Below are 16,422 nucleotides of genomic sequence, written 5' to 3'. Positions count from 1 at the left end.
CACAGCTTCAACAGCACCTACCAAATGTATGACCTCTACCATGCAGAAGGACAAAGGCAGAAGGCACGTGGGAATGCCACTACCTGCAAGTTCATCTCCAAGAAACACACAATCCTGGCTTGGAATTATATCCCCACTCCTTCTGCTGGGTCAAAACCCTGGAACTCCCTTCTGATGTGTGTGACCATACACTGAAGGCTGCAGTAGTTCAAGGAGGTAACTTACCAGGGCTTGGCAATAAATGCTGGTCTACCAGTGGTGCTCACAGAACTTCTAACAAAGAACACAAAATTGCCATTAGCTTCCCTACCTTACCTGGTGAATGCCCATCTCTGTCAATGCCAGCACTAGTGTGAATGTCCAACTGCTTCATTCTGAGCCTCAGCATTCTAATGGGAGATGATCCCTGGAGGCCATCAACTGGAAGTCTCACCCAGACATGGTAATTGTTTTGAAGTAAGGTTACAGATCTATGATACTGTGATAAGTTATAGTCATTTCTTTCTTCAAGCATTCCAACAAGTGACTAAAGTTTAATCAGTGCTTCAGTAGCTTTCAGATAATTTGAGCTCATGACAGGTGCCATATAAACAAAAGTTAATTATTTATCATTTCATAGACATGGATGCACTCTCCTATTACTTCACTTGTATTAGTGTCCCTTTGAAGACTGTGGAAATTCAAACCATGATAGCAGTTAATCATGACAGTTTATTACACTCCTATGACAAGAAATACCCTGACACTATTTAAAGTGGGGAAAGTTTTGCTTAGCATGTGTTAATTTCAATGGTCTGTCATCTTGGAAACACAGCTTTATTTGTGCAGTGACTTTATTATTTTCAAACACCTTCAAACAAACAGGCTTAATTCTAATTCTCCATTAGTTGTTGTCATCGCTTCATGATCTAATTGTTATTGTGGCTTGTTGTGTTCAACAGTTCTTTCAGGGAAGCTATTGTGGGTGAAGGTGCAAGATCATACCTCATGTCTGCAAAGGCAGATATGTGCAAGGGAAAAACTTGCGAGTCACTGTTGTTTTTATTCAGAAATTGGTGTGATGTGGTCTTGGCTCCATTTAGTAGTTTAGATATCAATGTGGGCACAATGACATCTACCTTCACGATATATCAGCTTGTTCAGAGGGAGAATGTAAAACGGCGTTGGAGTAATTTTACCAATTATCATTTTCCAATTTAAATTTCTACAACACCACAGGCATCTGAATCATAGTATCATGCAACACAGATAAAACCCATTGAGTCCATTGTACTGTTTCTGAGAAAGCTACCGAGTATGGATGAATGAATGGATTAACTTTATTTTCACATATACTCAATGAATACAGTGAAAAGTTTATATTTAGCCACTTACAGTGCCATCTTCGGTACAAAGGTACCTAACTACAGCCCCTTTAGTTGTAAGATCTTAGAAAATAGGGAAATGAGATGCACAGCTTTGCAGAAATAATAGACTACACTGGTGCCTAGCCTCTAGTCTGCATCAGTCCCTGGTTCCAGACCTCGCTGGACATTAATGCTGTTTCCCCACATCCTTGCAAATTTTCAACTTTTGAAACAAATTTACAACTGAATCTGCTCACAATACCTTAAAAAGGAACATATTCCAGATTGTAACAAATCTCCATTAAGTGAAGATTATTTTTGAAAAGCTATTTCTTTCTTAGGCTGTAAACTTTCTTTGATATTTGCCTTTGATTTCTCCCTTTCTTTACAACTTTTATACTTGTTTATTTAATGTTGAGGTGCTTCAAGTACACTTCCCTCCCTTCCCTGAAGTGAGCCTTCCTCAGCTTAAGCAATGAGTATCACTAGCTTTTCAAAGAGGCAACACATCTCCACTCTGTCCTGATTTCAACCCCTATTCATACATGGATGCATGTAGCAAGGATGGTTCTTTTTACGATGAATAGGAAACATGATTTGAACTCCTCATCTTCCACTCTTCAGCCTGTCTCAGATGGACACAAAGACTATTTGTAAAAGGGAGAAAGAGCTTGCATTTGTAAATCACTCCAGCTGATGAAAACCTTTGAACTATGGTCGCCATTGTAACCTAAGGGGACAATTTATATATGGGAAGATCCCATTTGCAACAATGAAATGAAATGGCAGATCCACTGTTGTTCATGATGTTGGTTGAGCGATGAATGTTTATCAAGATACCAAGATAAATTTGCCATTCTTTAATGGTTTCTTTTTTTAACTTTTAGATATTTATAAGCCTACCTGAGAGTAGAAAGCTTAAACATCCAATTTAAAGGATTGCACCTCTGACAGTACAGCACTCAATCTGTTATGATCCAAACAGTCAATCTAGATTAGTGTAGAAATACAGAAAAGAGGTGCAGGAATAGGCCATTTGGCCCTTTGAACCTGCTCCACCATTCAATATGATCACGCAATTCAATATCCCACTCCCGCCCTCTCTCCATACTCCTTGATCCCTTTAGCCACAAGGTCACATCCAGCTCCCTCTTGAATATATCGAATGGACCGGCCCCAACAGCTTCCAGTGGGAGAGAATTCCAAAGGTTCATGATCCTCTGAGTGAAGAAATTCTTCCTCATCGCAGTTCTGAATGGTTCGCCCCTTATTCTTAAACTGTGACTTCCCCAACACTGGGAACGTTCTTCCCACATCCAGCCTGTCCAGTCCCATCAGGATTCTGCATGTTTCTATGAGATGCCCCCTCATTAAGTAATCATCCTTTGAGTCTGAACCGAACCCAGAATCTTCTGACTCAGAGGTGAAGGGGTACCACTGAGCTGAGACTTATCAGTTCAGCTGATTTCACAATGAAAAGATAGAATGAATACTGCACTGTCACAACAGTTTTAGCAACTCACAAGTTATTGAGTCACTGAGAAAACTGTAGGCTTAGATCTGTATTTCAGTGGAATGAGCCGTATTAGTCCGGTCATATTCCAACATTACACAGAAATCAGGAACAATAGGTGTTAACAGTACTCCCTTATTCACGAAGTGTTACAGTTCTTCAGTGCTTCTTTGTCATTCAGTCAGATCATCAGTTGTTGTCATTGCACACAGCCTCCATTTTCTGTCTTTGACTCTTATTGCTTGATTCTTTCACCAAAACACCAATTGCAGTCTTAAATAGTTCAATTCATCCAATATCTACAGCTGTGTGGGTGAGTGAGTTCCCGGTTTCAACTACTCTCTGAGCAAAAACTTCCTTCCTGACTCTACAATAAAAAAAGAACTGCGGTTGCTGGAAATCTGAAATAAAAACAGAAATTCTTGGTGAAACTCAGCAGGTCTGGCAGCATTGTGGAAAGAAAGCAGAGTGAATTGATGAGAAGTCACCAGACTTAAAACAGATTACTTTCTCCCCACAGATGCTGCCAGACCTGCTGAATTTCACCAGTAATTTGTTTTTGTTTCTGCCGACCCTAGCCCTGAACAGGTTAATGTGGACATGAAGACTATGTTCCTTTATTCAGTACTGCCCCACCAAATAAACTGTACCAGTAAAACATTATATAAATTGGTAAATGAGATTGACAAACCAGATGCAGAGCAGTTTAAACACCTCAATTATAGTACTCTGATAAAGACAGATCTTGCACTGTCGACATCCTCAAGGTTTCCCAAAGCACTTTATAGCACTGCTGATGGAAACAGAAGATAACAAATAAATATTAATGGATTCTGTAATGAACAAATCTGTGCCAAATGGATTTCAAAATGAATGAATTTGAAGTCATCCACAATGGACTTAAAAGGGATAGCACAGGTGCTTTCTAAATGGGGTGAAACTGAAACAGTGAAAGTTTGGAGATGCTTAGGAGTCCACATATATAGTCGGGATGTAAAATAGCAAATGGCTAATTGATTAGTGCTGGTCTGGGCATAACTATGTTTCAGTTAATATTTAAAACTGATTAGAAAAAAAAGAGGCAGTGACTTTTCCTTTACAAACTCATGAGAAATGCTTGAGGATATTTTATAAGACATTGTCACATTTTCTGGCAATTTACTCATCGCAGCTTTTCATCTTTGGTAAGTGCAATTTGAATTACAGAGCTGAAAGAAGAAATGTATAGGCATTCTGTTTTTATAAAACACATCTGTCAATTTTTAAATGGTTAACTGATGTAACTTTGATAGTTTAAATGGGTGCATTCTGAAACAGTATTCAGAATCATAGAATCCCTACAGTTTGGAAACAGGCCATTCGGCCCAACAAGTCCATACCAACCCTCCAAATAGTAACCCATCCAGACCCATTTCCCTACCCTATTGCTCTACATTATCCCTGACTAATGCACCTAACTTACACATCCCTGAGCACTATGGACAATTTAGCATGGCCAATTCATCTAACCTGCACATCTTTGAACTGTGGGAGGAAACCAGAGTAAACCCATGCAGACACAGGGAGAATATGCAAACTCCACACAGACAGTCGCCCAAGGCTGGAATCAAACCGGGGTCCCTGGTGCTGTGAGGCAGTAGTGTTAACCACTGAGCCACTTTGCCACCCTCTCTCTATGTGCCACATCACATAGCTCATTAAAATGTAACAAACACGTACATAATGTAATCAAGAATGCTAATGGATTTTTAAAGCGTTTTAAAATATTGTCCATCAGTAATTGCCCTCAAGAAGGTGCTGGTGAGTTGGTTTCTTGAATTGCTGCAGCCCTCAGGGTAGAGGAACACTCACCTGCTGTTATGGAGGGAGTTCCAGCAATACTGAGAGGAACAGCAATGAAATTCCAAATCTGAATGGTGTGTGGTCGGGAGTTGGTGGTGTTCCCAGACACCTGTTGCCCTTCTCCTTCAAGATGGTAGAGGTCATGGGCTTGGAAAGTGCTATCCAGAAAGTTGTTGCTGCCTTTATACCTGGAGGATGAGAATACAAAAGATTAGAAGTCATGCTTTAGCTGCCCAAAATCCTGGTTAGAACACGTCTGGAATGACAGTGAACAGTTCCGGATGTCATAGCAAGAATATGTTGTGGGGGAATGCAGCGTAAATCCGCATTATGTGTCCTGGATCACATCTGGACTACTGTGTGCAGTTTGGTCTTCTTAATGCATGGAAGAATGCATTAGAGAAGGTTTGTGAGATTAATTCCAAAGAGGAAAGGCTTGTCTTAACAGGTGAGATTGAGTGGTTTTTGCCAACACTTTGCTTGTGTTTAGAAGGAGGAGAGGAGATCTAACCGAGTTATAAACAATGCTTCCATGGATTGACAAATCAGATGTAGGGTGGACGCCTCCCTTTGTGCAGGCAAAAGTGAGGATTGCAGATGCTGGAGATTAGAGTCGAGAATGTGGTGCTGGAAAAGCACAGCCGGTCAGGCAGCATCTGAGGAGCAGGAGAATTGACGTTTCCAGCAAAAGCTGCCTGACCTGCTGTGCTTTTCGAGCACCTCACTCTTCCTTCCCTTTGTGCGCCAAACACCCCTTATCCTAAAACTGAGATGAAGAGGAATTATTTATCTCAAAGGGTCGTGAATCTGTGAAAGTCACTACTCCCAGAATGCCCGTGACACTTAATTAATTTAAAGAGGAGATAGATAGATGTTTAATTAGTAATTGGTTAAAGGACTGAGGTGAGATTTGCCGTAATCATATCGAATGTGGAGTAGACTTGAGGCGTTGAAGCAGCAGATAGTAACTAAGGCTGCTCAAAGGCTCATTGACGCTGATTGAAAACTATCCATTTGGTCTCCAAGCCTCTGAAGGTTCCATGGTCCACCCCAACAATCTTGGGTGCCACTTTCTGCTGGTAGCCTGGAGCACCAGTCCTCCAATGTGGGCTTAGATGCCCTTTCAGCCTGCCTGGTTTGAGCTGCAGCCGTAAGCCACTGTGTGGTGGGGTTTCCTTTGTTCACCCTGGTCAACATCTTTTTGATTTTGACAAATTAAAAAAAGCTGGAGGGAGTACATCCCTCTCTGCCACTTTCCTGAAATGCCAACCTGCTATACCTCAGTATTGGCCATTCCACTATTGGCTTGCCTGCTTTGAAAGCTCACCCCCTAACCATCAATGGATCACCTGATCTTGTTGAATGGTGGAGCAGACTCGATGGGCTGAATGGCCTATTTCTGCTCCAGATATTCTTATCATCTTCATTTGGAGAAAATTGTGGCTCCAATTCTCCAGACAGTGAGCTCTTAAAGCCAATAGTGAAAATCTTACCCTATGACTGCAGCCATCCTGTCCATGATGTTGCCAGGCTTGAAGGGGTTGAGCTACAGAGAGAGATTGGATAGGCTAGGGCTATTTTCCCTTGAGTGCCAGAGGCTGAGCAGTGACCTTATAGAGGTTTATAAAATCATCGGGGGTTTGGATACAGCGACTCGCCAAAGTCTTTTCCCAGGGAAGGGGAGTCCAAACCTAGAGGGCATAGGGTTAAGGTGAGAGGGGAAAGATTTAAAAGGGACCGAAGGGGCAACGTTTTTACATAGAGGGTGGCGTGTGTATGAAATGAGCTGCCAGAGGAAGTGGTGGAGGCTAGTACAATTACAGCGTTTAAAAGGCATCTGGATGGGGATATGAATAGGAAGGGTTTAGAGAAATATACAGCAGATACCCCCCCTCCCCATACCTGCGGGGGATATGTTTCAAGACTGACAGCGGGAGCCCACATCACAGATAGGTGTGAACCCATTCATTTAAATGGGAAATTTGCCTTCCCAGCAGCCTCCTAGTCCCTGGTTCCAGAATGTTCTCTGTAATATGTTCTGGCTGTGGTAAATCGCGGGTAACTGAAACCACAGAAAACGATTCCATGGATACAGGGGTCACCCTGTAGTCCAAATGCTAGCAAATGGGACCAAAATAGTTTGGGATATCTGGTAGGCACGAATGAGTTAAAACTGAAGTCTGTTTTTGTGCTGTACATCTTTATGACGAATTAACTGAAATGGGCCAGAGATTTATTTTAGAATCCAATTATGTAACAGCCAGTGGTGTCCTCAGGGAGGTTCCCACACTGTTGGCATTCCTGATGAAGGGCTTTTGCCCGAAATGTCGATTTTAATGCTCCTTGGATGCTGCCTGAACTGCTGTGCTTTTCCAGCACCACTAATCTAGAATCTGATTTCCAGCATCTGCAGTCAATGTCTTTACCTAGCCTCCCCCTTACAACAGGAGTGCCACAGTGTCAGAGGGGTGCCGGATTTTCTCTTCTCTGTGGATTGGCTCCAAGGGAGGTGTTACTGGGCAGGGAGTTACCCGAGTCTACAGGGGTTTGTACAACAGTCCGAAGAGGTTACAGGTAGACAGAGAGGATCCAGAACCGGGTGAGTCACCTCTTTCAGGTGCAAGCTGGTTCTTGAAAATTCAGACAATGATGCCAAATTCTCTGAAATGCTCCAGGATTTGACCTGGGCTGGGCTGAAGGCTGCGTTGGCGGGGGAGGGGGTGAGGGGGGGGGGGGGGGGAGGTCTCTCAGAAACGTCCGACTCTGTGGGAGGATTGGAACAAAGTGCTGAAGAAAGGTCACTGGACCTGAAACATTAACTCTGCTTGCTCTCTCGCCATAGACGCTGCCAGAGAGTTTCCCCAGCAATTTCTGCTTTTGTTTCAGAGTTCCAGCATCCCGCAGTTCTTCGTTTTACTTCCAAACTTCCGTCAGCTTCTCACTGGGCGCCCTTCAGAAGAGGAAGAAAATCAAATGTCTTTTTTGTTTTATTTTGTTATAAACCCATCTGCGGTGTATTCTCAAGCTCAGGCTACGGCGTGACAGTATTGAAGGATGCAGGGCGCTATATCTGACAGGATCTGTCACCTCTCAGCTCAATGGCTCATTGTTCCACAGACTTTACACATTTCGGTCTGAAGAGCCTCTTCGTCTGACAGTCGATACGCCGTTAGCTTCCCACATAGTACCGCAGAAACCAAAACTCAAAACACGTGGCGTTGTGACCAAGGTTACAGTGCGCGGATCCTCAGCAGCTGAGGAACGCTGACTTGGGAAGAGCTCCCACAGCCGGGGCATCGATCTGCCCCTTGTGCTAGTTTCCGAATTCCACCCCAGCCTCTCAGTGATTTCCCCGTTCTCTCGCTTGGGAGGCAGGCTGCCATCCATCTTCAGTCGAGGAACTTGGACCAGGAGTTTATCTGAAAGCCCCCCACATCCCGGGTGAGTCCCGTTCGGGTCGCTCCTTGTCGCGTTCTTACGGCAGCAACTCTCTTGATGCCGTCTGACCACTGTGGGGACAACACGCTGTGTGTGGTGCGTGTGAGTGAATACTGACGGTGTCTGCCTCAGAGTGAATCTCGTGTGTTTGCGGACGTGGTCTGTGTCATTGTGAACATTGTTTTTGATGTGTGAGTGAACATTGTATGTGAACATCATCATTGTCAGTGTGTGTCTGAGTGAATACTATGTAGATATAATCTTTGTCAGTGTGAATATTGTGTCTGGGTGAATATTGTGTACATATAGCCTTCGTTAGCGTGAATATGGAGTGTCTGAGTGAATATTGTATATAGTCTCTGTCAGCGTGAATACTGTGTGTAAATGTGTGTCTGAATAAATATTGTATAAATGTAGTCTTTGCCAGTGTGAATATTGTGTGCGTCTGCGTGAATATTGTATAAATATAGTCTCGTCAGTATGAATATTGTTGTCTGATTGAATATTGTAAATATAGTCTTTGGCAATGTGAATATGTGTGTCTGAGAGAATATTATCTAAATATTATCTTTGTCAGTATGAATATTGTGTCTGATTGAATAGTGTGAATATAGTCTTTGTCGGTGTGAAATATTATATCTCTGATTGAAAATTGTAAATATAGTCTTTGTCAGTGTGAATATTGTGTGGAAATGTGTGTCTGAGTGAATAATGTATGTAAAAAGGCTCTTTACCATTGTGTACATTGTGTGTGTGTGAGTGAAGATTGTGAATGTGGTCTTTGTCAGTATGAATATTGTTTGTGTATGTCTGAGTGTGAATTGTGTAAATATAGTCTGCTTGTGTGAATGTTGTGTAAGTGTATGTCTGAGTGAATATTGCCTGTGTGAGAGTGACTGCTGTGGATAATGTGGTTGGTTAACTCAGTTTGCTGAGTGGTAGGTCTATGCTACCAACACTGTGGGTTCAATTTCCAGCTCTCCTTCACAACTTCTGCCCTTGCTGCAAGTGTGGTGAGCCTCCAGCTAAATCACTCTCTCTCTAATGGCAGTGTTTGACAGAGGGCTATAGTTTATTTAACACTCAGTAGTTTTAACAGTTCTAGAAAGGCTATTGTCCATGGAGCATTCTTGTGAATTTTCTCTCTGAGTTAACAGGACTGTCGCTCTTCATAATGGGTGGGTTGCTAAAGCCAAGGTTTGATTCTCTGCGTTTCAGTGGTGTGTCCTCCTCATGCATGGTGGTTTTCTTGGTGCATTCCAGTGAATGTAAAAGGAACTACTGAGAGTTATGAAATTATGGTATTGTTAGAAATGGCAGTGAGTGAGAGGGGAGTGGGTTGAGGTTTGGGGGAGGTTTACACCTCGGTTAGAACATTCACTTTGTTCCCATTTCAGTTTCCATTTTCAGCATGTTGTGGCTGTACAGGACATTGATTGGGCCACTTTTGGAATATTGCATGCAGTTCTGGTCTCCTTCCTTTTAGAAGGATGTTAAGAAAGTTGAAAAGGTTCAGAAAAGACTTAAAAGGATGTTGCCAGGGTTGGAGGATTTGAGCTATTGGGAGAAGTAATTATGATGCGATTAGATAAGATTTAGGATGGGGAAGAAAACTGCAGGGGATGGGTACATTGAAATTTGGAGATTGTTCAAGAAACAGCTTCTGTGTATCCTTGATAAGTGTGTACCTGTCAGGCAGGGAGGAAGTGGTTGAGCGAGGGAGCCGTGGTATACTAAAGAAGTTGAATCTCTTGTCAAGAAGAAGAAGGAGGCTTATATAAATATGAGACATGAAGGCTCGGTAAGGGCATTTGAGAGTTACACCTTAGCCAGGAAGGAACTAAAGAGAGAGCTAAGAAGAACCAGGAGCGGACTTGAGAAGTCTTTGGCAGATAGGATCAAGGAAAACCCTAAAGCTTTCTATAGGTATATCAGGAATAAAAGAATGACTGTTGTAATACTAGGGCCAGTCAAGGACAGTAGTGGGAACTTGTGCATGGAGACCAAGGAGATAGGAGATGTGCTAAATGAATATTTTTTGTCAGTATTTACACTGAATAAAGACAATGTCATTGAGGAGAATACTAAGATACAGGATATGAGACTAGATGGGATAGTGGTTCATAAGGAATGAGTGTTAACAATTCTGGAAAGTGTGAAAATAGATAAGTCCCTGGGCCAGATGGGATTTATCCTAGGATTCTCTGGGAAGCTAGGCAGGAGATTGCAGAACCTTTAGCTTTGATTTTTATGTCGTCATTGTCTACAGGAATAGCGCCAGAAGACTGGAGGATAGCAAATGTTCCCTTGTTCAAGAAGGGGAGTAGAGACAACCCTGGTAATTATAGACCAGTGAGCCTTACTTCGCTTGTGGGTAAAGTGTTGGAAAGAATTATAAGAGATAGGATTTATAATCATCTAGAAAGGAATAATTTGATTACGGATAGTCAACATGGTTTTGTAAAGGGGAGGTCATGCGTCACAAACCATATTGAGTTCTTTGAGATGTTGACCAACAGGTGGATGAGGGTAAAGTGATTGATGTGGTGTATATGGATTTCAGTAAGGCGTTTGATAAGGTTTCCCACCGTAGGTAATCAGAAAGTATGGAGGCGTGGGATTGAGTATGATTTAATGGTTTGAATCAGAAATTGGCTAGCTGAAAGAAGACAGAGGGTGGTGGTTGATGGGAAATGTTCATGCTGGAGTTTAGTTACAAGTGGTGTATTGCAAGGATCTGTTTTGGGGTCACTGCTGTTTGTCAGTTTTATAAATGATCTGGATGAGGGTGTAGAGGATGAATTAGTAAATTTGCGGATTGCACTAAGGTTGGTGGAGTTGCGGACAGTGCGGAAGGATGTTGTAAGTTACAGAGGGACATAGATAAGGTGCAAAGCTGGGCTGAGAGGTGACAAATGGAGTTTAATGCGAAAAAGTGTAAAGTGATTCATTTTGGAAAGGGTAACAGGAATGCAGAGTACTGGACTAATGGTAAGATTCTTGGTAGTGTGCAGCGAGATCTCAGTGCCCATGTACATAGATCCCTGAAAGTTGCCACCCAGGTTGATATGGTTGTTATGAAGATGTACAGTGTGTTAGCTTTAATTGCTAGAGGGATTGAGTTTTGGAACCATGAGGTCATGCTGCAATTGTACAAAACTCTGGTGCGGCCCTACTTGGAGTTTTGCATACAGTTCTTTTCATCGCATTATGGGAAGCATGTGGAAGCATTGGAAAGGATATAGAGGAGACTTACCAAGACATTTCCTGGTATGGAGGGAAGGTCTTATGAGGGACATGGATAGCATAAATAGACAAGGTATTTTCCCTGGGGTGGGGCAGTTCAGAACTAGACGGCATAGGTTTAGGATGAGAGGAGAAATATTTAAAAGAGAGCTAAAGGGCAACCTTTTCATGCAGAGGGTGATGCATGCATGGAATGAGCTGCCAGAATAAGTGGTGGTGGCTGGTACAATTACAGCATTCAAAAGGCAAATGGATTGGTATATGAATAGGAAGGGTTTGGAGGGATATGGGCCAATGGGACTAGATTAGGTTGCGATATCTGGTTGGCATGGACGAGTTGCACCAAAGAGTCCATTTCCATGCTGTATATCTCTATCACTCCATGACTCTATTTGAATCCAGAGTTATGCTGAGATTACACTAACTTTTTGCACATTAAAGAATTTGAACTGGGGAGCCATTAGTTTAAAGGGACTCAACAGCTTTCCCTCAAATTCACCTAAACTGTTTACATTAGCATGCTTTGAGAGCAGTAAGATTGATAATTCAGAGATTGAACTAATGCTCTTTAGACGTGAGTTCAAAACCAACTATGCTATCCGAGGGTAATTAAGTTCAATGAATTAAAAATCTGGAATGAAATTATCAATATATATCACATGTCAATTTCTTTTATTCATTTATAGAATGTGGGTGTCACTGCCAAGGCCAGCATTTATTGCCCATCTCTAACTGCTCTAAGGACAGTTTAGAATTAACCGCATTGCTGTGGATTTGGAGTCATATATAGGCCAGACTTCCTTCCATAAAGGAAATTAATGAGCCAGATAGGCTTTTACAACAATCAACAGTCGTTGCATGACATAATTAGTCTAGTTTTCAATTGCTGAATTTTTGAGATATTTTCTAATAAGCCTGTTTACTGATGTTATTATTCACTACCTGGAGTATGAGGGACTTGAACCTTTGCCTCCAGGATCAGACCTTGACTGGGGGTGCTGTTTGGAAGTTGTACCTCTGATTCCAAAACACTACTACTGCACCTCATCATCTGTCATAGTGTGATTCAAACCATTACACTGGTGTTCTGGCTCACTTGTTCAGTGACATGGCCAATACACCACTGCTTCCACCTTAATTCTGGTCTTGTACTTTGTATCTTCTCCAATGCCTCTGTATCCTTTTGAAATGAAGGAGACCGAACTGAATTGTTGTCCAACAATCGTACTGTACAAGCTAATTTTATCTTTCTGCTTTTCAATACCAATCTCTCTGGAAAGGAACCTGAATGCTTGTTTTTTTTTAATTAAACGTGCATTGCAACTTTTTGAGATTTGTGTAACACTGCCTCGAGATCTTTCTGCTCTTCTCTCCAATTAATACTCTTTTATTCAAATGGTATGTGATGTCTCAGTTCGTCCCAACACTTACTCACTTACCTAAGTTGAAATTCACTTGCCAATTAGATATCCATCCTTAAAGGTTATTGTATTTTTCCTCATTCTTCTTAGGAGTCCACAGTGTCTCAGTAGTTAGCACTGCTGTCTCATAGTGCTAGGGACCCAGGTTTGATTCCAGTCTTGGGTGACTGTCTGTGTGGAGTTTGCACATTCTCCCTGTGTCGATGTGTGTTTCCTCAGAGTAGTCCAGTTTCCTCCCACAGTTCAAAGATATGCATGCTAGGTGGATTTGCCATGCTAAATTGCCCATAGTGTCCAGGGAAGTGCACGATAGGGAGATTTAGCCATGGAAAATGCAAGTTTACAGTGATAAGGTGGTGGATGGTAGCCCTCGGTGTAATGTGCTTCAGAGGGTTGGTATGGATTTGATGGGCTGAATAACTTGTTTCCACATTGTAGTGATTCTATGATTAACTGCACTCTACAATTGGGGGTTCTGTTTGGAATCTACACCTCTAATTCCAAAATTATTGGTGCAAACGGTGAGCAATAATGCTCCCAGCACAGGCTTTAATACTGTGTCGCTGCCTTTAATACTTATGCTGTGTTTCTGTCTGGAGGTTAGCTTGCTGTCCATTCTGCTACCCATCCCTGAGTCCATATGCGCTGACATTAATTATCAGTCTATGAGTTGACATTGAACCAGAGGCTTTCTCATAATCACAGCTGTAAGTCAGGGACAATAGCCACTTGCTCCTCCTTACAAGAAGGCATGGTAGTGTGGCAGTCATACTATAAGACTAATATTTTAGGTACCTGGGTTAGTAAACTTTTTAATTTCTTCCTCCAATTTTTTCATCTACTTTTTCTGTTGGCTTCTCCAATTTTACTGGGAGCCACAACACTGCTGGCTGATCAGTCTTCTCTATCTCCTCTTGTCAGTCACCCATTCCTCATCTAATCCCACTGTATTTAAGTTTCTTGTCTCTGCAACATTTCCATCTGTTCAGCACTTTCCATTTGTCTTTCTTCCTGGTGGCCCCATCTCTATCACTTGCCTCACCAGATGTCCCCTCACACCAGAGCAAATGACCACATCATTTCGATCTCTTCTTAGGTACCATCTCCAGCATAATCACCATTTTGAATTCAGATTAAAACAAAATCTAGAAATGAGACAGAAGTGAATTTCAGAGTATGTGAGTTAGTGACTTTGGTTTTGGAGGAGGAACCTTTTCAAACAAAGTGTTGTGAATTCTTGCAAATCTTTGCCTCAGAGGAGTGTGGATGTTTAGTTGTTGAATATAGAATGCAGCTAATGGACTTTCAGATATTGGGATTTTGCAGAAGTTGTGGTTGAGAGAGATCAGTCATAGTCTTGGTGAATGGCGGAACAGTCTCAAAGCACCAAATGGCTTATTCATATTTCTATGTCTCATGTTCCTCTGCTCCAAACAGCTTCTATCAGCTAAAATTGGTTGGGAATCTTTTGGATTGTCTTAAAAACCCCACTGGTTGACTAATGCTCTTTAAGGAAGGAAATCTAATGTCTGGCCCACTGAGCTCCACGTCAATGTGGTTGACTGTTAAACATCCTCTGAATTAGCCTAACATGCCATTCAGTTACATCAACGTAGGATTTCAGTTTTTAATTTGTGGTTTATGTCAGAGGGAGTTAAAGTGATCAGTTTGATATTTTGCCGATCTTATGTAAGCACATACATTTTCGGCAAAATTTTTAAGTTAAAAAATGATATCATAAGTTTATCTCATGTAGGTAAAAGAATAATTTAGAATCCGTACAGTGCGGAAAGAGGCCATTCAACCCATTGAGTCTGCACCCACCCTCCATAGAGCATCCCATCCAAACCCATGTCCTATTCTATCCCTGTAACCCTGGATTTCCCATGGCTAAATCTCCTGATACTGCACTTCCCCATAGACTACAGGCCTATTTGGGTATAGCCAATCCATTTAATCTGCAGATTTTTAGACAGTGCAAAGAAACTGGAGCCAACCAGAGGAAACCAACATAGACATGGGGAAGGTGTAAACTCCACATAGGCAGTTATCTGAGGCTGGATTTAGCCCAGGTCCCTGGCACAATGAGGCAGCAGTGCTAACCACTGAGTGTATGTCTGTATTGCCAATCAATTGGTTACAGACAGTAATGCCACAGCAGCCTAATCCAGAGCAACATATCAAATGTCAACCAGCTGAGACTGGGGTATTTCACGTTCATTTCAATCAGTCCTTGAAGAATATATTGAATGGTTGATGTTAATCATGTCATTATGGGCGGCACGATGGCACAGTGGTTAGCACTGCTGCCTCACAGCACCTGAGACCCGGGTTCAATTCCCGCCTCAGGCGACTGACTGTGTGGAGTTTGCACATTCTCCCCGTGTCTGGTGGGTTTCCTCCGGGTGCTCCGGTTTCCTCCCACAATCCAAAGATGTGCAAGTCAGGTGAATTGGCTATGCTAAATTGCCCGTAGTGTTAGGTAATGGGTAAACGTAGGGGTATGGGTGGGTTGCGCTTCGGCGGGTCGGTGTGGAATTGTTGGGCCGAAGGGCCAGTTTCCACACTGTAATGTAATCTCATCTAATCTAAATTACATGAGTTTGTGAATAAGGTTAATGGTAAGCTGGCACTTTACTTTTTTTATTATTTTGGAAGTCAACTGGAAATAGAAATGAGAAGAGCAATAAAATGGGCTATTGGTTTGATTTGATTTATTATTGTCATGTGTACCTAGGTACAGTGAATAGTTTTGTTTTGTGTGCAGTACAGACAGATCATACCATACAAAGTGCATTAGCATAATAGAACAGAGCGAGGAATACAATGTTACAGCTGCAGAGAAAGTGCGCAGCGAGCAAGATAAATTTAAGATGTGAAAGGTCCATTCAGAAATCCAGTTAGCACAAGAAAGAAGCTGTTCTTGAATCTGTTGGTACGTGTGTTTAAGTTTTTTTATCTTCTGCCCGATGGAGGAGTTTGGAAGAGATTACAATGGGAGTAGGAGGGGTCTTTGATGATGTTGGCTGCTTTTTCAAGGCTGCAAGAAGTGTGGGTGGAGTCAATGGATGGAAGGTTGGCTTGTGTGATGGACTGGGCTGTGCTCACAATTCTCTTAGTTTCTTATGGTCCTGAGCAGAGCAGTTGCTATAGCAAACCAGACAGAATGCTTTCTATAAAAATTGCGAACGTGCTGAATTTCCTTAGACACTTGAGGAACTAGAGGAACTGCCTTGCTGTTCTATTTTAGCCACTCGTGTGATGTTGGCAACCACTGACTGATTGCTAAATCAGTTGATTGAGTAACAGTCAAGGCAGTGCATCTATAACTTCAGCGTATTCTTTTGACCTGCAGCTGGAGATAGCCAAATGGTAATTGGGAGCAGAATGGAATTTTATTCTGGAATATTCCCAATCTTCTTCTTGATGTTCCATTCAAATGCATGTTTAAAAAATAAAACTTGCTGCTAAATTGGAGTCACAAATGAGCTGGGTGCAATTAAAAAGAGTGTATTACTATGTAACGTGCGATGCTATTAAAAGCCTTTTACACATAAATCATTTCCTTTTTCACAGACATTGCATTTTTAAGGCTGAATTTTATTTACTCTGATGA

At 42.0% G+C, this 16,422-nt stretch overlaps 1 protein-coding gene across 2 annotated transcripts in view; it reads left to right on the top strand.

The window, feature by feature from the left end:
• Positions 1 to 7,568: 7,568 nt before the first annotated feature.
• Positions 7,569 to 16,422, top strand: part of LOC122550917 (P2Y purinoceptor 8-like) — a 47,371-nt gene continuing 38,517 nt past the window's right edge. For both annotated transcript variants that reach the window (XM_043692361.2, XM_043692363.2), the window contains exon 1: positions 7,569 to 8,142. The gene's annotated coding sequence lies outside the window, so the exon portion shown is untranslated. The remainder of the gene's footprint in view (positions 8,143 to 16,422) is intronic.

This window comes from Chiloscyllium plagiosum, unplaced genomic scaffold (genome assembly GCF_037043375.1).
Source record: "Chiloscyllium plagiosum isolate Xiang-an unplaced genomic scaffold, Cpla_swu_hap1 HiC_scaffold_6, whole genome shotgun sequence".
Lineage (NCBI taxonomy): Eukaryota > Metazoa > Chordata > Chondrichthyes > Orectolobiformes > Hemiscylliidae > Chiloscyllium > Chiloscyllium plagiosum.
Note: the sequence above shows the minus strand (reverse complement) of the source record. Positions and strands in the feature narration are given on the sequence as shown.